The sequence below is a fragment of the Tamandua tetradactyla genome, chromosome 9 (genome assembly GCF_023851605.1).
Source record: "Tamandua tetradactyla isolate mTamTet1 chromosome 9, mTamTet1.pri, whole genome shotgun sequence".
Lineage (NCBI taxonomy): Eukaryota > Metazoa > Chordata > Mammalia > Pilosa > Myrmecophagidae > Tamandua > Tamandua tetradactyla.
The window spans coordinates 3,977,407-4,000,029 of NC_135335.1; the positions used below are offsets into that span (position 1 = coordinate 3,977,407).

Below are 22,623 nucleotides of genomic sequence, written 5' to 3' on the forward strand. Positions count from 1 at the left end.
GGCTGGCTTAACGAGGATTTATTGGCTCACAAGTTCCGAGGCTCGAGGCCCACAGCCAGGTGACAAGGCCAGGCTGTGGGCTCTAGCACTGACTTCCCGCAGTCCCCGGCTGCCTCCCATCGCGTGCCCGCCTCTCTCCCACCCCTGGCTCTGCTCTGGGTCCCTGTGATTCCTGGCCTCCCCCTGTGGTTTTCTCTGACTGGGGCTCGGTGCCCCCTGCGATGTGGTCAGGACCCGTCCTAGTCCAGGGGGCCACACATTCATAAAAACCATGTCCTCAGGTGGCCCGTGTACACCCACGTCCATCCTCATAGACACGCGGGCTTAGATGGAGGACGTGCCTCCCGTCGTCATCCCGCCGCACCCGAGGGCCAGCTCCCGCGCTGCCCGCCTCACCCGCAGAGCTTGGCCTGGGTTGTGTTATTGCAAAGCTGCAAGCCAGAGCAGAGGCCCACTCGGCTGCCCGCGGGCACAGGGGTCCTGGCGCCCACTGCAGGACTTCAACCCCGGTAGGCCCTGCGCAGGTCACGGCAAATGACCGAGACGCCTGGACGTCCCAAGTGGGGTCCCTCTGGACAGGCCGCTCCCTGCCAAGCTGTGACCTGGAGACCCGGCTTTTTTCCGTCTCCAGGGCGGCCTGACTGCGTGCTTTAAAGAAAAACGTATCACAGAAAAGCTCACGATTTTAGAACTCCTGTGTGTTACCTGTTATTTCTCACTGGGCAGAATGCCAGGCAATGGTCAGCACATGACTAACTGCCCAGAATCCTGTCGCTTGAGCAGAGAAGTTTGTCCCCTCCCGCTGCTCCTGGTTGCGGATAATGACGCATCCAGCTCACGCTCGGCCCCGCCAGGCCTGTCACATGACCCACATTACCTCCTCTCAGCCTTCCCGGGGCCCTAGGAGGGAGGCTAGCATTCTCGTCCCCATTTTACAGGTGAGGAAACTGAGGCTTTCCGAGATTGAGCAGCTTACAGAAGATTCCAGAGCCTGCGATGGGGGAGCTCAGACTTGAGCATCTGTTCTATGGGAGGGGACAGTGAGGGACCCTTCTGTGGGCTGCTCAGACCTGCCCCTACCCCCCACCAGTGTCCCGTGGGATAAGGGGAGCAGGCCTGTGGAGGCTGGAGGGGTGAAGCGAGAGCAGAGAGGACGGCTGCGGAGAGAGAGGTGTCTGCATGGCTGGCCAAGGAGGGGCTCAGGCTCCCCCGTCACGCTATCACCCGCCCCACTGCCAGGAGCCCGTCCACGGTCCTGCTTTACCCGATCGGTGTGTGCCCAGGGAAGCTGCAGAGAAAGCAGCTTTCCAGACAGCCAGGCCCTCTTCAGGTGCCTGGAGAACCTGCTGCCCCGAGAGGCTGACCTTTTCCCGAAACTGCCATCCAGGGGTCCGGAGGTGGACGCCATCGAGCAGCTACGCGGGCCCGGCCGGGCTGTGGGCAACTGGAGAGAGACGCCCGGTCCCTCCTGGGGCCCCAGCCCGCGGTCGCTCGGGACGTGGGGGCCAGGTCCGCCGGAGACTCCCACCTTGTACGAAAGAAGCCAGGACTAGGGAGTGTTCTAGGAACTCTTCCCATTGTGCATGTCGGTAATTATTCAGGCTTTTTTATTATTATTATGCAAGGAACTCTGGGCACCCCCGGCCAGACGGGCGCCTCGGCCACCGTGGGGTTAATGGGGCATCTCCAGGCACACAAAGCAGCTGCTCCCGTGTTCCCAGTGCCCGTGACTCACTTTGGGCTTCAACAAAAAGGAGGCAGCCTGGGGGAGGCGGGGCAGGTCAAGTGTCCGGGGACCCCCGTGTCCCCTCCTCGTGCCCCCCACCCCTCAGCTTCCTCGTCGTACATAACAGCCAGGCCGGGCGGGAGTGCGGCCGTCGGACTCGGTGGCAGTGAGTGCTGCGTCCAGCTGGAGGCCGGGCGGCCTCGGGGCCGGGCTTTGGGGCTGGGAGCTGCCTTGGCTCCTTCGTCAGCTCCAGAGGCCCCGCGTGCTTGGAGCACGGGTCCTGCCACAGCCGGGGGGGGGGGGCAGCCTTCCAGCAGGCCGAGTCCTTGTGCCCGGGACCCGCAAGTACATTAGCTCCCGCTCAGGGGAATGCGGAGATGATTAGAGTATTTACCAGATGATGGGTTCAACTTCTTTGCAGGGGGCAAATCAGCCCAGAACTGTTGTGCGTGCTTCAGCCACTGGTGGCTGTCCCAAGGGTGATTCCGGCTTCCTTTGAGGATGGGACCCACCGTGCTGGGGCTGAGCTCCTGCTCCCAGCAGACCTGAGCTGGCTGAAAAAGCAGAGGCTCACGGGGCTTCTGTCACACAAGGCACACACGGGTCAGCTTGAGGCTGCGTGTCAACACAGCAGCCCTTGGGATGTCCCTGGGCTGTCAGGGGTTTTGGGGTGCAGAGCTTTAGGGGATCTGTTGGTTGAGTGTGTGTTACAGGATTGCCTGGGGGTCCGGAGCTGCAAGGCTGTGGGGGTCTGGCTCTGCTGGAACCACCTAGGGTCAGGACTGTAGAGCCTCATGGAGCTGAGGTTGCAGGGCTGCCTGGGTTCTGGGTTGCAGGGGCCCAGAGCTGCCAGGCTATGCGGGGCTGGGGTTACAGGGTAGGCTGGGGTCTGGGATGACAGGACTGCAGGGATCTGGCATTTCTGCTCGGGCCTTGGCAAGCGCTGGGCAGCACACACATCCCCTCTGCAGCAGCTGCTCCCCGGTGGAGAGGCAGAGGGAGGCCTGGAGATGCTGCCCTTCATTAACCGTTTCTCTCTCTCTCCTGTTGCTCTCTTGTCCTTTTGCCTCCCCCAGGAGTCTGCACTCCTGGAAGCTTTCTCCCGCTGGACAGGGCCTGGCCCTGGAAGCAGGGGGAATACGGACAGCAGGCAGGGCATGGCCTGCAGGTGGGGGCGTGGCACTGGCCCCACCTGCCCTCTAGGCCCAGGTCACAGAAGTGGGGTTCCGGTCCTTTCCCCAGCAGGCACATTGGGGTTTCCTGGGGTGCACGGTGGGAAGTTGTATTTATCTGAAACAGCTGGCTACCTGCCTCCCCCCTGGAGTGAGGGGGTTATTTAAATCCTCTTTATTGAGGACCGACTGTGTGCCTGGGTGGGGGTTGGGCAGAGAGTAGGAGAAGCCAAATGCCATCCTCCTGGAGCAGCATCCCGGAGGGCAGCAGGCTGCGGCCAGGTCGGCAGGCATGGTAAAGCACAGTGGTTGGGGCACAGAGGGAAGCACACGCACGTGCAGATGTGCAGACACGCAGATACACGAGCATCCAAGCGCACGCACAAATATGCACACAAGCGTGCACAATGATACACTCAGGGCTGCCATGACAGAGGACAGCAAGGGGGACAGGGCTCTTTCCACCAGGTGGGAGCTCACTGGGGGTGGGGTTTAGGCTGGGCCCCCAGAGCAGCCTGGCTAAAGGAAGTGGCTGGGGAAAGGGCTGTTCAGGCAGACGGGGAGGGAGCCAGGCCCAGCCGGGACCAGAGAAGGGCCCTGCAGGTTCCGGAGCTGTCGGTGGGGGGCAGTGAGGTCAGAGGGGTAGGCAGGCCTCTTAGGTCAAATGTCCCTTGGGGAAAAATGAGAGGAGGACTATACACTCCATTTAAACAGGGTGGAGCCCAGCAGAGAAGATGGCCACGGGGAGCCCCTGGGGGTCTCAGGGCTAGGGTGGGATGTACTTGAAGGTTGCAGAGACCCCCATGGAGAGCTCCCTCTCTGGAAATGCAACACACTTTGCTTCATCTGCCCCTTTGCGTTCCTTTTTGTTAGCAAATCCCAGGTGTCACGTGGCCTCCCCTCTCCCACAGCTGTCTGCGTCTCTCCAAAGCCCAGCCCCTTTCCTGTGAGACCTCCAAGCCGCTGTCAACCCTCAGCCTTTAGCAGTCACCCCCCCCAGCAGAACCTGAAACCAGCCCAGGCTCAGTCGCCCCGGAATGGCCTTCTCCCGCCGTGCCCTTGGCTTGCCCCAAAGTTGCCTTGGGTGGTGTGTCCATCGAGAGTGTCCGTCCAGACTGTCCTCTCTCTCTCGGGTCTCTTTGCTGCTTGTGAGTGGAAAGTAGCTCTGGGGGCTTCGCTGCATTGAAACTGAACTTTGGGTTGAAGACCCCCTCATAGAGGGGCCGTGTGCTTTGTACTTAAAGAGGCATGGAGACCCGGCCGCCGCCACCCCTTCCTCGGTGGGACATGAGCTGGATCGAGGGGCCCAGATCCCCTGGTCAAAGCCCCCCATCAACCCCCCACCTGGTGGTCCCCTCCTCCAGGGCTGGTCTCTGGTGGCTCTGCTGAGTTCCTTAGGGCTTCGGGGTGTGAGCTCCTCACGCTGACATCCCTCCTTCAGGAAGAGCTTCTCTTATCAAACGCAGCCATTCCGTTAAGCCAAAGTTCTCGAGACAAGATGAAGGTTTAATCCCTTCCTTCTTTCTCGGCGCTCTCTGTAGAGTCATGGCCTCCGCTGGTGTCCAATGGGTCGGTTTGATTGGTCTGTCTGATGGGTCGGTTTGATTGGTCTGTCTGGAGGTGGGGTCTGGCCCGCTCGCTCTGTTGTTGATACTGTTGTCACCATCGTGAGGCTTTACCTTCCCCCGGGCCGGGTTCTCGTGGGCAGCCTCCACCTGGGTCTGGGGGCCCAGGGACTCCCCCACCTCGACGTGCCCCGTGTCCTGTCCATCCATCCTGCTTCCTCGCGGTCAGCCGCTCGGCGTGAGCCTCTTGTAGGGGCCAGAGGGGGAGCCCAGGCCACAGCCTGTGTCCCCCAAGACCCAGCCCCTGGGTCCCCTCTAGCCAGCCATGCCCTTCTCCCCCCCCCGCCACCCCTCGCCCTCTGGCCGGTCGTGCCTGCCCCTCCCCGTTCACTTCCAATTCAACACTAGCTTATTTCAAAATGTTTTTTGCAAGCATTATTAGTATGCTGTTTCTCTGAAGTCCTGCTGTGCGTTCTTATTCGCTTATTTATCCTGTGTGATTTTACTCATTTTTAAATAGGTTCAATACCCTATTATAAAGGTTTTTAAATTTTTTATGTCCATTATTTTTTACAGCTCAAAATTCTATTCAAATAATTTTTTAATATTCCAAAAAAAAAATGAACATTTCCGAATCAACATTTGAAGTATTCTATTGCTGATAGCACATAAATTTTCAATTTGACCTATGAGGGTTTTTTTTAATTATTATTTGTTTTTTATCGATATATGTATTGTATATTCATATGCCCTGTAATCATCCAAAGTGTACAGCCAGTGGCTCACAATATCATCATATAGCTGGGTATTTATCATCACAGTTGAATTTTTTTTCTTTGTGAAAAATAGCGTCGATACAAAAAAGCAATCAATTTCAAAGCATGTCACAACGCTTAGTTATACAACAGATTTCAGATTTGGTATGTTACCCTCTTATTTTTAATAAAATGACCGTTGTCACACCAGCACTCACGGCGAGCTCTCCGCGGGTGGAACAGGCAGTGGCGGTGGCGATGCAGAGAGTATTTTATTATAAGAGCGGTTCTGTAAATTAACCAAAATTGAGACTTCTGTCGACGAAAGGAGGCGACATCTGGTTGACTGATGGTTGTCAGAGGCGCCCCGGTAACTGCGCAGGGCCCCGGGCCCAGGCGCGAGCTCAGGGCCGGCCCCTCAAGAGCGACCCCAGGAGGCTACTCCACCTCGAAGTGGGACCTTCCCGGACGGGGCCGACACGGAGTCTTCACAGTCATAAATCTTGTCTTTAAAAAATTAAGGGGATTTAGTCGATGTGCTCATGGGATTCTGAGAAACGTCTTAGAAATGACCTTTGGAAACCATGCTCCTTCGCTGGCCCGTGTGTTTTGCCCGTGGGGTGGCCGAGGGGGGCAGCACGGGGGGCGTCCAGCAGGAGCTATGCGCTCAGACCACACCGAGGCTCAGCTGTCGGGGCTCAGCAGGGGCCCCGAGGTGGGTGCCCGAGAGAGGACACTCCATGGGGGGCCAGCTTTCCACGCCCGTCCTGCTCCCTGTATGCCCGCATTTCCTCGGGACACCAAGCGTATTGGGTTAAGGGCCCACCGTAAATGAAAACGAAGTTAGCTTCATTTTTGCTTGCCTAATCCCATCTGTGCTTTCCAAATAAGGGCGCAGTCCGAGGTGCTGGGAATTAGGGCTTCAGCCTCGCTCTCTGGGGTTCCACCCACATTGCAGAATGATGTGCTCATGTGTTTGAAAACCTCCATCCAGGGGCCACCCCCCGCATCCCCCACCCCCAGGTCAGGGCGGAGACCCTGGCCACGGGTTGTACTGCAGCGGCCCCCACCTGTTCCATCCCAGCTGCCTAGCCCTGTCTGGTCCCCAGTGGTGACTTGGGGGGTGCCTTCGTTGCAGAACCTGGGGTGCCGTGATGGAGGATGCTGATGCTGGGGAGAGTGGCTCAGGACGGAGGCTTCCCAGGCTCGCGAGGCGACCCCTGGGCATCTCAGCCCGGAGGCTGCGGGGTATGAGGACCCACATCCCACACTGAGCCGGGGGCTGCCCCCCGGCGCCCCTGGCTTGAAATAACGCAGTTTCTGGAGGCCTCAAGCCCCCGGCTTTGCTCGTGGGCCCTCCAGGCTGCGCGGCCCCCTCCCCTTCACTGCCCTCACTGCCCCTGGGCCTGGCCCACCGGGTGCTGTCCACAGACCAGCCAGCCTTCTGGGGTGTGGGGCACCCTGACACTGCCAGTGGGTTTGCCTTCCTCCTGTCACTACTGGCAGCAGGGCCCCCACCCAGCTCACCCCTGCATGGGCCCGCACTGGGTAGAGGCAGGGGGGGCCACTCCGCCTGCCTTTTCAGGACTTTGGGTGGCCCAGGAAGGGACCTCGGCAGAAGGACACCCCGACTCCAAGCCTCTGCCGCCCAGCGCCCATTGCAGGGAGTCACACGTCGGGGCCTGGAGCCTCCCCGCCCACCTCGCACTGACCCCTGCCCCTGGGAGAGGCAGCAGTTCTCCCCGCCGTCCGCGGGGACTGGGCCAGGGCCAACTCTCTGCTTCTCCCTGAGCCCGAGGGCCGCAGGGTCAGGCCACCGTGCCCGGCCGGGCAGGGAGAAGGGCAGGGCGCGGACTCCCACAGCCTCTTGCAGCCGCCTTGTCTTAGTTGCATTTCTTAATTGAGCTGTAATTCACGTGACACCAAAGTTACTGTTTTTGAGGGGGCCAGTGCGTGCGTGGGGTGCAGGCACAGAGCTGGTCAGCAGCCACTCCTGTCCGACTGGGGACAGTCACCGAAAAGAAACCCTGCCCGTCACGCTGCCCCCGCCAGCCCCTCGGCCTCCGTGGCTTGGCCTCTCTGGACACCTGGCCGGGCGGGGGTTGTCTGGCGTCGGACCTTCCCGGGGCCCTTTTCACTTAGTGCTGCTGCCTCCCGTCCTCAAAACCAGGGTCACCCGGGACCCCGCCCTACACGGCAGCCTTTTGCTTCTGATCTCGGACCTCATCAGTAAAATGGACTGAGGGTGTCTCCAATACAGAGCAAAGGCCTGGGCGGTCACTGTGGGTTCCCTCCCCTGGGCGGTCGCTGTGGGTCCCCTCTCCTGGGCGGTCGCTGTGGGTCCCCTCTCCTGGGTGGTTGCTGTGGGTCCCCTCCCCTGGGCGGACACTGTGGGTCCCCTCTCCTGGGCGGTCGCTGTGGGTCCCCTCCCCTGGGCGGACACTGTGGGTCCCCTCTCCTGGGAAGTCACTGTGGGTCCCCTCCCCTGGGCGGTCGCTGTGGGTCCCCTCCCCTGGGCAGTCACTGTCAGTCCCCTCCCCCGTCACTGTGGTCCCCTCCCCTGGATGGACACTGTGGGCCCCTCTGGGGGCTTGCGTCCAGTGGGAATTGCCTTCAGCCACCAGAGCAAACCTCAGGGGCTTCTAAATGGGACTAAATGGGACTCGCTTGTGGCCAGAAGTTGGGGGCCGTCCAGCCACCTCCCCTGGCTTTTGGCATGGCTGTCCGAGGCAGTGGCCCTGGGGGGTCCCGGAATGCCAGGCAGCAAGAAGGGAGGGGCCAGGGGCAAAGGGGTGTGGGCTGGTCCAGCACTCCGAGGAGCTCTCCCAGAGCCCCTCCGGGCTTGCCTCCTGAGTCAGGGCAGACCCCACACCCCACACCCCGTGGGTGCGCCCAGCCGTGGCGCTGAGAAAGGGGCTTTAGCATGGTCGGGGTTCCAGCGAGGATGAAGAGGGGGCCGAATGGATGACGGCGGAAGGGTCTACCACAGAGCTGGATGGCCAGGCCCCTCCTTGTACACCTGGGGAAACTGAGGCCCAGAGCTGGTTGGGAGTTAGCAGAGCTAGGTGAGGTCAGCAGGGAGAGCCCCGGAGGGCCTTGCACAGGGGCCCCTAGGGTCCAGCAGCTGCCTCTGGCCCAGACTGACCCCTCTGTGCACTGGTGATAGAAATTTAGGTGCTGATTAGGGGGTCCTTGGGGGAAGTTGGGGAGCAGAGGATGGGTCCTTCCCTTTATCTCTGAGTGGGGCCATGGGGAGGGGCCTGGAGCTCCTGGGAACTGGGGTGGCTGAGCCCCACCGCCCAGTCCCATGGCTCCTGCCCCAGCCTCGCCCACTGCCCCGGCCGGAAAGCTGTCCTCATCAGCTGACCACCCACGCAGCGGGATTCGAAGGGTGGAGAGCAGGGTCCCCCAGGGTTTCGCCAGCTCACTCCCCGCCAGTCACACTGCAGGTGGCCTCAGGGCTTGTGGTGACTGCAGCTCCGTGGAGGGCAGGCTCGGGGAGAGCAGGTGTGCCAGACTCGCCCAGATCTGTGCAGTTGTCCCAGCGGCGGGTCAGAACCTCCTGGAACATGTGTCTGCCTCTCTCTCAGGCGCGGAGCTCCACGAGGCGGGAGGCAGGCCGCGTCACCTTGGTGTCCCCGTCGCAAAGCGCAGTGTGAGTGAGAGAGATGGACACTCACCTGGGTTTTGTGGCCCCTCCCCCCTTCCCTTTGCATCTGGGTGAGGGTACGGCCTGGGGGGCTGCAGGTGAGAGTGGGTGCCACTCAGGATGGGGGGGACAGTGAGATAGAAAGGCCCAGAATTGCAGGAGTCCTCAGCCTGAAGCCACATCCAAGGCTCTGCAGGTGGGGTGGGGGCTGGGGTCTCAGTACTGGGACGGGGGTGGGCTTGGCTGCCGGCAGAGGGGATGTGGATGCCAGTCTGGCCCGTCAGGTGGCATCTGCCCCTGGAGTCCATGGGCACGTGAGCAAAAAGGCCCCTACCCCCTCAGGGTGCTGGCATGTTCTCCCGGGCCAGAGCCGGCTCCAGGACTAAAATTAATTTCTCTTCTGCTCACAACAAGAGCTTTGCAGGCTCTCCCAAGTACATCCTGTCTTGGATGCCACAGAACACGCTCTGCCTTGTCAGGTTGGGGCCCTGGGCCCCGCCCTGGGATTATTTACCCAGTCGGAGCCTGCAGTACCCCGCTGTCCTCCAGCACCCATGCGCTTTGCTAGGCAAGTGGCTTTCTCAGACACTCAGTTTAGATGGCGGCACTGCAGTCCCTCCCCACCCAGAGGCCACCCTAAGGGCCCCTAGGATGGCAGATCCCAGTGGCTGGAGCTGGGGTGGTCAGAGAGACAACAGCACAGGGGCCCTGGGGGTGGGGTCAGCGTGAAGTTTGCAACTGGGACCAGCCCTGCCTCCTGTAGGCTGGGCGACCTTGGGCAAGTCACCGACTTGGCTTCCAGTTCCTCATCTGCCAAGTAAGGACCCAAATCTGTAGGGCTGCTACATCTTCCCTCACATCCTAGGTGAAAGGTGCTCTTTACATATGGAGGCCCTCTCTTTTTCCAGGCAGTGCCATGCAGCCACCAACAGCCCTCTCATCCGCTCTCTGGCCCCTTGCAGCCGGGCTGAACAGAAGGCAGGAATGGCTGGTCCCACTTTGCAAACTGCAAAGCTGAGACCCTTGAAAGTAAAGGGTACAGTGCATCTACTCCCCTACCTTCCTGCCTCCCATCACATAATAAGCACCCCTGCCATCTCCACCCCTGGTTTCAGTCCACTCCCTGGGTCCTGCATAAACCATTCCCTTTCCTGAGATCCCACTGCCACTCGCTCCCAGAGCCTCCTCCACCAGGAACACTCCGCTGTTTGCCTCCATCCTCATTAGCCCCCACCCAAGTTTAGTGTCCCTTGTCCCACTTTACCACTACTCCCCCTCCCAAGTGTAACCCAAGCTCCCTGCCACAGCAAACTGAGTTTAGCTGGTAAGTTTTTTGGCTTGAAGAAATTTTCCCCTTGCTGGAGATGTTGGCATTCTAATGGGCACCCTTTGAGTGTGACACTACCTACCCTGTAACAGTCAGGATAGCTGGTGTTGTGCTGCTGTGACAAATAGTCCCCAAATCTCAGGGGTTTAAAATAGCAAAGGTTTACTTCTCACCTCGTGGCCCCGATGGGTCTGTTGGGCTCTGTCCCATGTCATCCTCATGTAGGAACCCAGCTGGATGGAGACCCCGCTGCCTCCATCATCACAGCAGCAGAGCTAAGAGCACAGTACATGACCCGTCAGCCCTTAAAGCTTTGCTGGGAAATGCACGCGTCACTTCTGCTTACATTTCATTGGCCACACCTGGCTTCGAGAGTGGTGACGTCTTGTCCTACCTGTGCCCAGAAGGGAGGAGATTGGAATTTCAGTGACCAGTCCTAACCCTCACACACGGCTCAAAGTAGGAGCCACAGGGCGGGAACTCCAGACTGACGGTGGGCTGGTGAGGGAGACATTGTAGGAGTAGAGTACCCCCACTTCGCTCCCACCACCCTAACTTCCAAGCATCCGTCTCACCCACCGGTGGGATAAGGCCAATCAAAGAGGCCCCCAAGGGTCTCTGAGTTGGGTTCCCAATAAATGGAATATCTGGAATATCACTGCAGAGCCAGAGATGCCATCACAGGGTAACTGTCGTCCAGCTGGCTTCCCTGGGCCGTGGGGTGTCATGACATGACTTTGGGTAGGGTGTCATGGCATGACAGTATTTCTCCACCGCAGTGGCAAAGACCCCCTTCCCTGCTCCAGGGGCCAGAACAGTCAGTCTCTCCAGATTTGTCTGGAGACATGGGGCTTGGCTGGTGAGAAGCTGGCCAACAGGGGACTGTGAAATTTGAGCAGATGAGACTTGCAGACGGGCTCCTTAATCAGATGAGCGGTGGACACCACCAGTGGGGGCTCACCCTGCTTGCCCGAGAGGACAGGTGAGACCCCACCCCCTGCGGTGTCTCCCTGCCTCTCGACCCTGCTCCTCGGCTACGTGCCATATTCAGCACAGCTCCAGGGGTTGATGTGTTTGTTTGGTAACCTTTCCTAAGCAGAGTGCCTGCTCGGTGAGACCTGAAAATCCTAGAAAAAAGAACACTTGAAGTGTTTGCAAAGAGGACGTGGGACTGAGCGGACGTGAATGCCCAGCTCTCCGAATGGGCCCCGGCAGCGCCGGGGGTGTTTTCCGTTGCCAACTGAGTTGTGACTCCTGGCAACCGTCTCCTAGCAACCATGCAAACGGGTACCAAGCTCAGGCAGGAGGGAGGCTGGGCCAGGGGAGCTGCCTGGGGATGAGAACAAGCGGGGTGCCCCGGAGGCGTGCAGCCCTCGGCCAGGGCTGTCTCTGTGTCCTCCGCGGGGCTCACTGGTGGGGACGGCTCTGCCCCTTTGCTCCACGCACACACCCGCTGCTTTGCATTCCGCTCCGGGGTTTGTTGGCAGTTATCCTCCGAAAGGTGCTGAGCACGGGGGCAGAGCCCACCGCCCCCACTGCTGGGGCCCCTAAGCGTCTGGGCCTCAGTTGCCTAGTCTGTGAAATGGGTGTCCTAACTGATCCCTCAGGACACCCATACACAGGCAGTGCTGACCCCCCAGCGACCATGCCCCCTTCCTTCGCCTGTCCCGCCACCCCACCCGGAGCTCTGGGCTGGAACGTGAGCAGAACTAAAGCACAGAATGAGTGGGAGGACCAGGCAGGGGGCACTCTGGAGGGGTGTCCTGAGAAATGGGGGACAGCACTTCCAAGTCCTGGGAAACGGGCGCCAGGCAGAGGGCACGGCAAGTGCAAAGACCCCGAGGCACACAGGCCCTGGGCTTATCCTAGAGGAGCCCCGAGAGTGGGGGGCATGCATGACCCAGCCCCGGAGGCCTGGCCAGGGGACCGGAGCCTCATTCGGGGAACAGCCCGGGAGGTTCATTGGGCCAGGAGTGGGGAGCAGATGAATGGGGCCAGTGGGGGAGCCCCGGAACTCTGGAGGCGAGTGGTCCAGGGAGAGGGCAGATTGGAAAGGTGAGTCTGGAGGAACACAGGCCGGGCATGCCCGAGCCCCTGGCCTAGAGAGGCTGGCATGGCCAAATGAGCTGATCTCAGGCATGGGATGAGCCACCCAGGGCTGAGTGCAGACAGATGGGGGTGGCCAGGCCCACGCAGAAGCAGGAGGGATGAGGGCCACGCAACGGCCCACACACACCACTGGACAGAACGAAAGGACAGCGCGCAGAGAAGCAGCCACAGCAGCACCCGAGCGCAGCTCTTTCTTTCCAAGAGGGGCCAGAGATATGGGGCCGTAGCAGCTGGAGAGGAGGTGAGCTAAGGCTGCGGGGTCTCTGGGCCTTGTGGGGTGTCCAGCTGGGCTCAGCCTCCAGGCACCAGTGGCACCCCCTCTCTGAGAGAGATACCAGGAATGTCCCCAGACGTTTCCGAGGGCCCCCTGGAGGCAGACCCATCCCCAGTTAGAACCCACTGCATTACAGAAGGGAGATTTGGTTCTGTACTCGTTGTCTGGGCTTTACTTCTGAGAGGTGGAAGGTGACTCAAGCAGACTTGGTGGCAGTGTTTCATCAGACAGGCAGAAATCAGGGCAGGACTGTGGGCCTAGGTTCCTGGAGAAGGCAGGAGGGATGGTTGCTGCTCTCTCTGCAAGGAGCCCCTGTGTGTCCCCTCCAGACCCCGGTAGCCACAAGCCTGAGGGTTAACAGAGCTGGAGGAATCCTCTGAGGGCAAGGGGGACCAAGGGGCTGCATCATCCTCAGGCTGGGGGTGTGGCCCAAAATTCTCCTCTATTACAAAAATGAGTAACAGGATGCCTGCATGCCTTTCTCTGACTGCATTCCCTGTGAGATAAGGCAGCGCCTGTGAAATAAGGCAGCACCTATGAAATAAGGCAGCAGCTGTGAAGTGCCCTCACCCCTATCAGGAAAGGCTGGGGAGGTGGTCCACCAAGCTCAGCCTGTCCTGAAGACTTGAAGACCCTGGGAGGGTGGGCATCTCCGTAAGGGTCTGAGTATGCCGAGGCGAGCCCCCAGCACAGCCCCAGGGCTTACTGGGACCTCCTGCTTGAGAGATACCACACTGAAGCATCTCCCCTCCAAGCAGGGCTGGAGACCCCGGGGTTCCCGCTCCTGGGATGTGTGGGCCATTCTCCAAGGCTTTGGACTGTCCCCACCCCAGCTCCCTCCGGCCTAGGAGGGGTCACAGAGTTGGAGGGGAGGCCCAAGACCGCTGTCTCACTGACCGTCTCTAATTTGCTTCTCTTCACTGGCGTGGAGCAATGCTGTCCACTGGAACTTTCTAGAAAGGTCCCATTTGCACTGCCCACTCCAGTAGCCACCAGCCTCACGTGGTTATCGAGCCCTTAAAATGCAGCCAATGCAGCTGAGGAGCCAAATTGCTCATTGCGTTTCCACTGTGATCAATTTCCATGCGACCAGCCACAAGGGTGAGGCCTCCTGGAGTGGACAGCGCAGGGTCTGCCGTCCTGCCCACAGCTGCCTCGAACTCACCACCCATTCAGAAACCCAAGGAGTGGAGGAGGATCCGGTCCCCTTTTTCCTCTCTGTCTTCTGGTCAGTGGGCCCACATTTCACGAGAATGCAGCGGGGGGGCAGGGGACACCTGGCCCTGCCTGCACAGAGCTCCGGGTGAGTGGCAGGGGGTGCCAGGTATGAGCCAACCAAAGTGGCAAGTGCTGTGGAGAAGGTAAGGTGGCGTGACCGGTGACATGGGCTGAACGGCCAGGGGTGGCCCCTCGAGGGGCGAGCTGTGAGCTCGGAGCCCAGGTGGGACGAAGCCAGGCCTGGGAACAAGCAGCCAGGTGCAGGTCCACAGGCAGAGACCGGCTGGGGGCTTTGAGAGCAGAAAGGCCCAGGGTGCGGCCGGTGGAAGGGGAGACGAGAGAGGGGCAACCTGAGATCCCGCACAGCGTGGTGAGAAATTTGGGTTTTATTTGCAGGGTGGTGAGTAGCACGGGAAGGCTTGGGGACTGGAGGACCGGGAGGAGCCCCATAGGAGGCTGTTGGCCACAAAGCACAGGTGGTAGGAAGAGGCAAGACCGGGGTCTGTTTGGGGATCACTCACAGACTGGGGGAGAGCTTGCGGCGGCGGGGGGACTGCCGGGTTTCCGTACATGGCTGGGCGGTGGTGGGGAAGCTGGGGAGGCCGTGTTTGGGGTGCAGGTTGGCCATGCAGATGTCCACCGTGGCTGTGTTGGATTGGAGGTGCCCATTAGACAGCAGGTCAGTCTAGCTTGTGCCAGAAGGTCCTGGAAGTGTTGTGGGTCAGTTGGTCTTGTGTGGGTCACCCATTGCCCCAGTGACATGCCCTCACCCTGACACACTCCGGGGGATCCAGCAGAGTGGGCCAGGGCCCCTCGATGTGGGCACCAGGTTCAGCTCAGTGTCAGCAGAAGGAACCAGAAAGTCTGTTTGAGCTCAGAGAAGCCGGGACGCCTGTGCTGCCATCACTCTTTCCTTTAAGTGGCCTGACCCCCCACCCAGCCCGGCACCTGCAGCCCCCCCAACGCTCCCCACGACTGGACCGGACAGCAGGGCCCAGCGCCCCCGTCACGCCTGGCAGCGAGCACGCCTTCCTCAGTGGTACCTGTCAGGCACGCTTCATCCCGTCCTGCCGTTAGGGCAAAACGCGGGTGGTTCCCGTGTTGTCCGGTCACGGCGGGGGCTCCCTGGCCCCTCCTCCCCACCCCTCCTAACTCTCTCACCGCACCCTCCACCATTGTCCTCTGTCTGTGGCAGTGGCGGCCGGGCTCATTGGGGGGACATCACACTCTAGGTTGAGCAACTTCCTCGGTTGGAGCGGCTCTCTGGAGCCAGCGGGCCTGGGTTCGAATCCTGCACTTTCCCCTCTGACCTTGCGCGAGTTCCCTGGCAGCCCTGCCGGGGTTTCCTTGCCTGTGAAGCTGGGGTCTGCACGCAGAGCTGTATCTCAGTGTGGGGAAGGGCTCAGACCTCGCGCCCGACACGGGGTCACAGAAACGGACTGCACTGGGGAGGGGGGTGGGATGCAGTCCCGGGCCGGCCGCCGTGGCGCACGTGGAATCTGGAATCGCACCCACTCGCCCCGGGCACCGTGGCCCTCCCTCGCTCGGCCGTGCTCATGCACCCTAGGAGAAGTGCTGTCATCCCATTTACAGACGGGGACACTGAGGTCTGGCGGGTGTCCCCGATGATCACGGACAACTGGCTGGCTCCACAGACTTCACATTTGAGGGTACTGGGGGGCAGGTGGAGGGAAGGGCCCCAGCCCGAGGGCTCTGTGTGAGGAGGGGTCCGGGCCGGGCGTCCCATAGGCACGTCGTTCTCCGTGTGTCTGAGTTGACAGCAGGTTATCTGATCACCCTAATGAAGTCCTTCGTTGACATCCCCTTAAACCCCCGGTTCCCCCAGCCCCGCAGGGACTCCCCAAAGGCAGAGCAAGTTCATAGTTGTTCCACTGGGGCGACAGGGAGGTAACGTTTCTTCTGCTTTGAGAAAGGAAGGAGCAGCAGGCTTGTGCAGAGACACCCCCCCACCCCCAGGTCTAAATTAGGGTGGAAAATATTTGTTAGTGCCTCTGAAGTGCCAGGCTCTGCGGGAAGACACCCTAGAATCACCCTCACTGTACCTACAGGGAAACTGAGGCCCAAAGGGGTGAGTGTGGGGTGGGGGGTCTTAGGGACGCAGCTCAGTGCCAGAGCTGGTGCCGCGGCCACTCTCACCCAAATGGGGAGCCTAGAGTGAAGTCGAGTGAAGCCAGACAGAGAGGTTACTGGAACACACCGAGCATGTGATTCCCACAGGAGGGGACTGGGGACTCCAAAGACACAGAGCCGGGAGGGGCTGTCCTGTGCGTCCCCTCCATGTGGGGAACAAGGACAGGCTGGGCATGGGTCTCTGCGACCCGACCCCTCGGCCGCCCCTGCAGCTCACTCCAGCCCCGAACTGCTCCCACTTCTGATACCTAAAGGCCCCTGAGGCCGAGAACGGCAGGGGAGAGCTGTCCAGGAGGCTGCCCAGCCCTGAGACCCTGCTGGTGCCCAGAGTCCCTCCAGCCAATGTGTGGTCACTTGTCCCAGGAAGCCCTGCAGGCGGGTCAGATGTCCTTCCTTCCACCCCTCACGCTGGAGTGTAGCTGACTCCCCGTAACTGTTGGGAAAGCAGCTTTTCTTTCCTGGGAGAAAGGGAGGGGGTCAGGCTGCTGCTGACAGCTAGGAAAGAAGGGCAGAGAGGGGAGCAGGGAAGCAGGGGGACAAAGGAGAGGAGGAGGGAAAAGGGAGAGGGAGAGGAGGGAGACGGAGGATGATCAGCCTTCCCGGGATACCCCCTGGGCTGGTCCTGGAGCTGCTGTGTGCCCAGTGCTCTGATCTGTTACCCAAGGGCCAGCGGGTGATGAGGGTTGTTGCAAAAGCTTGAAGCAGGACCATCTGAGGCTGCACTGAGGCCTAGAATGGAGCACCCATGAAGGGCAGTGAGGGAAGGTGTGGAACGAGGGGCTCAGAGGCCACCACCCCCAGCCACTGTCTCTTTCTAATGCCACCGTACTGGGGAAGGCCGAGCAGTGGCCCCCAGGATGCCAGCGTCCCGCTCCCCGGAGCCTGTGACCACGTGGCTCCACCTGGCTAAGGGGACTTAGGGGTGGTGATGGAGTGAAGGGTCCTGAGATGGGGAAGTGGTTCTGTGTTATCCAGGTGGCCCTAAGTTAAGGGGTCCTCAGGAGCAGGGGGCAGAGGGGGACTTGATGCGGAAGTAGGAGACGTCACTGATGACGGAGTGGGGCCTTTTGGAGATGGAGGAAGCCAAGGGAGAGGCGGCCCCTAGGAGCCAAGAAAGGCAAGAAAACGGGATGCCCCCAGGGCCCCCCGGACGAACCAGCCCTGCTGACACTGTGACCTTGGCCAGAGAACCTGACATTGACTCCTGACCCCCGGAGCAGTCAGGCAACGAGGGGGTGTGGCTTAAGCCACCATGTCTGGGACCTTTTGTTGCAGCAGCTGCAGGGAACTCATACGCTCTCCTTCAGGGTTGTCAGGCTTCAGTGATTAAGCCGTGGAGAGGGGGTGAGTAGTCCCTGGGGCTGGGTGAGCCTCCCCTGGGCCGTGGCCACGTCAAAAAGCAACAGATCCCTGAGTCCAATCCCGGTCCTGCCACGAGGAAGGAGGACGGGCATGGCAGCGGGCAGCACGCCTGGCAGTCTCACCCTCGCCCGTCTCCGGCCATCTGCAGCGGTCAGCCCCGGGTCGAGCATGGCCCCCGCCCCATGAGACTTCCTGCCCTGGACATAACCCTCTGGGTTGGTGGGTATGCTCTGTTTTAACAGGAAGGCGGGCCCCCAGTGGCGGGCCTGGGCTCGTGTCCAGTCAGCCTGTCCCCGTCCTCCTGTGACCCACGTGTGTGTTTGCTGCACACGGTGAAAACCCTCGCATCTGGTGTGCAGAGGGAACCCCCCGCAGTGCCCAGGCGTGGCCCCTCACCAGGAAGTCGCACTCTGTTCATGAACCTGGGCAGCTTAGGAGCCCCGAGACCTGGTGGGGCTCCCCAAAGCAGCCGTCCTTGCTGGGTGACCCCATCGCGGGACCCGAGCCCCCTGCTTCCCTCCAAGCGAGGCAGGCCTGGGGTGGCCATGGGGTTGGGCTCTGCTCATGCCTTGGAATTTGGGAGAATCGACAGGGCCCCCTGCACCTGCCTCCTGGAGCCTCGGGAGGTGGTAAATGCCGCTGGGAAGGGGCTGTCCTCCCAAACTGGATGTATTTTTATCGTCTACAAAATCACCTCCTCTTTGCATTAGGCCGAGGCAAGGTCCCCCTCTTTTACAGCCAGTCCTACTCAGTGCTTCGCAGCCCATCCCCCAGGGGCAGGCACCCAGACCCTCCCCCACTGCTGATGCCTGTCAAGGTGCCCTTGATGTGCAGGCAGGTGGGTTTTCTCCCCATCCTGAACCCGGGAATTAGACTGATTGACTGGAGAGCTCTGACCTCTGACCCAGGGGTGGGGGGCAGCCATAACAGGCAGCGATCCTGGGGCCCAGCTTTTCCTACTTAGCCCACCCAGCAGCAATCCATTCCCCCTCGCAGGCCACCGCCGTCTGAGCCACGTTCTCCAGTTTCTCGTCCACGAAGCGTGGACACCTCGTGAGCAGGCCCCTTGCGTCTGGCTTGTTGAAGCATATTGCTTACCTTTCCTTCCTTCTGCTTTCGGGGTAACGTCCCCCACTTGGGCCCGACCATCTCCTCTCCCCTCTCTGAAAGCCTCTAGCATGGGGATAGGAGGCCCAGTCCATCCTGTATGCCTTTTGCACTCTGTGGGTACGTGTGGCCTACCGAACTGTGTTGAGAAGGATTCAGATGCCCAACCCAGGCTCCGGGGTGGGGGTGGACTCTCGGGGATCTGCAGAGGGGTGTTGTCATCCTTGTTCTTGGGGTGACGGACTGAGGCCTTTGGGCCACCTAAGCAAAGGCCGGGGTGGCAGGAGGCCCAGGGAAGGACCTAGAATGCCACTGCGTGCAACATTTCCGCTTTCTGCACTCCAGTACGAAAACATGACTAAGTCCCCAAATTGCAGCCGTCTTGGGATACGTTGGGCGTTATCTATCAGAATTGAAGCTACGCCAACTGTGCCAATTGGTAGCGCCACTCCGCGGCACACACCACGATCGGCTGTCACCCGTGCGCGTCCAGGGACGTGCGCACAGCTCCCGGCAGCCCAGGTCAGAGTGGCGAGACCCTGGCACCGGACTCCCACCTATCAGCAAGAGCGTGCGGCAGGCGGCGCTCATGGCATTAAATCCGGCCGTGCAAACGGCATGACCTACAGCTACGCACGTCGGCTCGGACCAGTCACCAAAACGGCGTGCAATGAGGAGTTTCAGCCACCAGGCAGTGCCGACATGATGGCATGATTTATGCAAAGTTCAAAGCAGATCAGTGAATTGTTTGGGGGTTTGAATAGGGGATGACTACTAAAAGGAAAGCCTACAGCCTGATAATCACAACCCAGGACCCCGGGTCCCTCTGGGGAAGGAGTCAGGCCAGCGAGAGGAACCTGGGGGCTTTGGCAGTGTCACACTGCTCTGTCCCTTCAGCAGATTTTCATTAAACCTCACACATGCGTTGTGTATGCTCCCCAAAGGACACCTCGTTATAAGTGTGCATTTATCTAAATATATTTATTATCATACGAAGAAGGGAAAAGACTTCCAAGGTGTGTGTGTATAAAGAAAGAACAATTTAATGACCACAGAGACCCCTGCAGGGGTCCAGATGAGGACCAGGTGGCCTTTCCCAGGGACCCTGGGGACCGAATGGGGGTCCCACCCCCAGGGGTTGACCGACGCTCGCAGGGTCCCAAACTGCTTGGACAGTTGATGTGCACCCCACTTCCTTGCGCTTGGCACGTGGTCACCTCCTCCAAGCAGGGCCCTTCCTGGGAGTTCAGAAACTGCAGCTGAGTCCCACGGCCCCTACCCCAGGTCTCCTTAGAATCCCCGCTGGGGGTCCCCGTGGCCAGGGCCGGTAGACTAGCCTTCTTGGTGGAGAGGGGCTTTGGGCCCAAGAGGCTTGGGGTGTGGGAGGCTGCAGGGGGGGGGCACCCAGGAAGCCCACCAAAGGTGACCCAAGAAAGACCTGGGACCCACGTCAGGCCATCCCATGAAGCACCCACCAGGCGGCGGGGCCCCCCACCAGCAGCACACAACCAGGGAGGGCACCCGGAGCCCTCTGGCCACCTGTGGGAGCTGACCCTGGGACCCAGCTCGCCCAGCTGCTCATTTTGCAGCCCTCGGGCCTCCCCTGGTCCTGGGGCCTGGGCCGGATGGGAACCCGTAGCCTTGAAGCCCTGCCCCTGCCGCAGGCTGAGGGGAGGGGGCAGGCTCCAGGCACCTTTCGCCCTGTGATGGACAGGCACTGTGTGAGGGCCGTGCCCCTGGGGGGAGGGGGTTCCCAGCTACCCCACCCCACTCAGCGCCCTCCTGTCCCAGCCACCACCTCCCCATCTAGGTCTGAGCCGGACTCTCACATTCCCTGCAGGCTGCAGGCACATTCGGAACAAGGCTTTAGTTCCCTCTTGGCAGTAGCCGAGTTTCACGGCTCCTAAGTGCCTAAGAGAAGAACTGAAAATTGCCTTTCTCTCCATTATCAGTAGAAATGAAGACAATTTTCCACATTACCCCGTTCATCCTGAAGGCCCATCCTGAGTGCCTAACTGGCTTAAGGAATGGGGGTGTCCCAGATGCCACCTCCTCCAGGATGTCCTTCTGGGTTGCTCCAAGCTTGTGAGCTTTGAGCTGCCGTTTGATTTAGAGTTAAAGTAAAGCATGGGAAGGTAAGCAGGTACACAAACAGCCCTCGGGCCTCAACCCCCTGTGGTGGCACAGCCCAGAGACAGGGGCTCATTGGAGGGTGGGAGATGCGTCTTGGGCACCGGCCTTTGTGACCAAGTAGCTGGAGTGGCCATGCAACAGGGAGGTGGGGAGGGGCCAGGAGCCCCCCAGTTGGACCTGCCAGGCCGGGGTGAAAATCCTGACCGGAGATCAGATCAAAGCCAGTGGCGTGTCTGAACTTGCCCTTTGCAGTGTTCACAAACTTTCCAGTAAGACTTCTGCGAACAGGCGCTTTCCTGCATGCTCCAGCTCCGGCCCCAGGAAGCAGCATTTCTCCTTTAATGGGAGAACTTCAAAGGCGCCTTTTTAAATTAAGAATGCTGCTTCTCAGGAATTCGGGAGCCTTGTCGTAGGTGGGAAGGCATGTAGGTGGGAAGGCATGTCGTCGGTGGTAGGAATTCTGAAACCCTAAATTTGCCTGTTGATCACTATGGCTACAGGTTCAACACGCTTGAGGGTGCTGGAAAGCATCAGGTCGCATCCTTTGTTGGCTCTCAGAGAGGCGTGAGCCCTCCTGCCAGGGTGTCCAAAGAGTCGGTTTGCGCCAGCGGTGATCTTTAAAGGGTCATTTGTTTTCGAAAGTCAGAGCTTTAATTTGGGTAAAATTTCATTAGTTCTTGACATGAAACTTGGGGGTCCCCATGGGTCCCCAAATGCAGTCACTAGGACCCAAGAGCTGCTTTAAATATCTAGAAGCCTACAGGGAACGGAACGGTTGCCTTGGCACCCTGCACGTGCCACGGCTGTGCCACATTCTTGCTTTGACTACAATCACGTGGGCAGCTCCGTGGCTCTCTCCAGACCCGTTTCCGTCTGCTGGCGCGAGTGGGAACCTCTGGCCGCAAGTCGCATTTATCTCTAATTAATATAAAATGAAAAAGTAATTATTCCTTTGCTAATGCAGTCTGTCTGGAAAACCAGATCCTTCAGCCCTTGGAATCAGGAAAGAAGGAAGAATAAAGGGATGGCTTGGGAGCCCCTTCCTCGCTTTTCCTTGTGCCTCGGAGAAGACTGAGGCTCAGAGAGGGGCAGTAAGTGGCCTGAGGTCACACAGCACGTCCCTAGCACCCTGAATGGTCCCCTAGAGATGGGCAGGGAGGACATATAAAACCACACCCGGGAATGAGTGAGCTCTCTCTGCAACCTGGGAGCAAGGGAGGTCTGAGAACTGAGTCCAGAGAGCCTTATACATAAGAGGTGAAAATGCCCCGTGTCCAAATCAGAGAAGGGACAGAAAGGATGGAAATGTGGAGGCTTTAATAGCACCCATCTGAGGCTTCTATGGATCCCATAGCTGTTTTTTTAACGTGGTCAAATACACATAACACAAAATTTACCATTTCAACCATTTTAAATGTCTCACTCACAATGTTGTGCAACCGCCCCCTCTGTATAGCTCCAGAACGTTCTCATCACCCCAAAAGGAAGCCCTGTACCACCAGCAGCCCCCCTTCCCCCAGCCCCTAGCAACCACCCATCTGCTTCCTGTCTCCATGGACTTGCCTATTATGGACATTTCGCAGAAATGGAATCATACAATATTTATTCCTTTGTGTCTGGTTCCTTTTGCTCAGTACAGTGTTTTCCAGTGTCATCCACCTTGTAGCAGGTACCAGAAGGTCATTTCTTTTTATGGCCAAATAATATTCCTTTGTATGGGAGGCGGCATTTTTCCATCTGTTCCTCGGTTGTGGGCCCCTTGGGCTGCTCCCACCTTTTGGCATGCATGTTTTTGTCTGCACATCTCTTTTCCAGCCTCTTGGGTGGATGCCTGGGAGTGGGGTCGGTGGGTCGTGGGATAATCCCTTATGCAACTTACCGAGGTACCACCCACCTGTTTCCCATGCCCAGACCTGTGTTTTCCACACCCCCAGTCCCCTCTCTCTCGGGGGTTCTGATTTGAGTCGATACAGCAGCCACGTGGGAGCTTCGTCTTCCTCTGCAGCCGAAACCCCCAGGTTTCTCTTCCTTCATTCAGAAAACAAAAGGTGTTTTCATTTCTTTTGCCTTTGCTT

The 22,623-nt window shown here is 59.6% G+C and overlaps 1 protein-coding gene and 1 long non-coding RNA gene across 5 annotated transcripts in view; both read left to right on the top strand.

Moving 5' to 3' along the window:
* The window catches only part of SHANK2 (SH3 and multiple ankyrin repeat domains 2), a 630,917-nt gene that overhangs the window by 497,012 nt on the left and 111,282 nt on the right, over positions 1-22,623 (top strand). The window lies entirely within an intron of this gene.
* LOC143645816 (uncharacterized) lies at positions 9,111-13,820 on the top strand. The gene is made up of 3 exons (XR_013157189.1): positions 9,111-9,439; positions 9,780-9,903; positions 10,974-13,820. It is a non-coding gene; the product is annotated as an uncharacterized LOC143645816 (long non-coding RNA).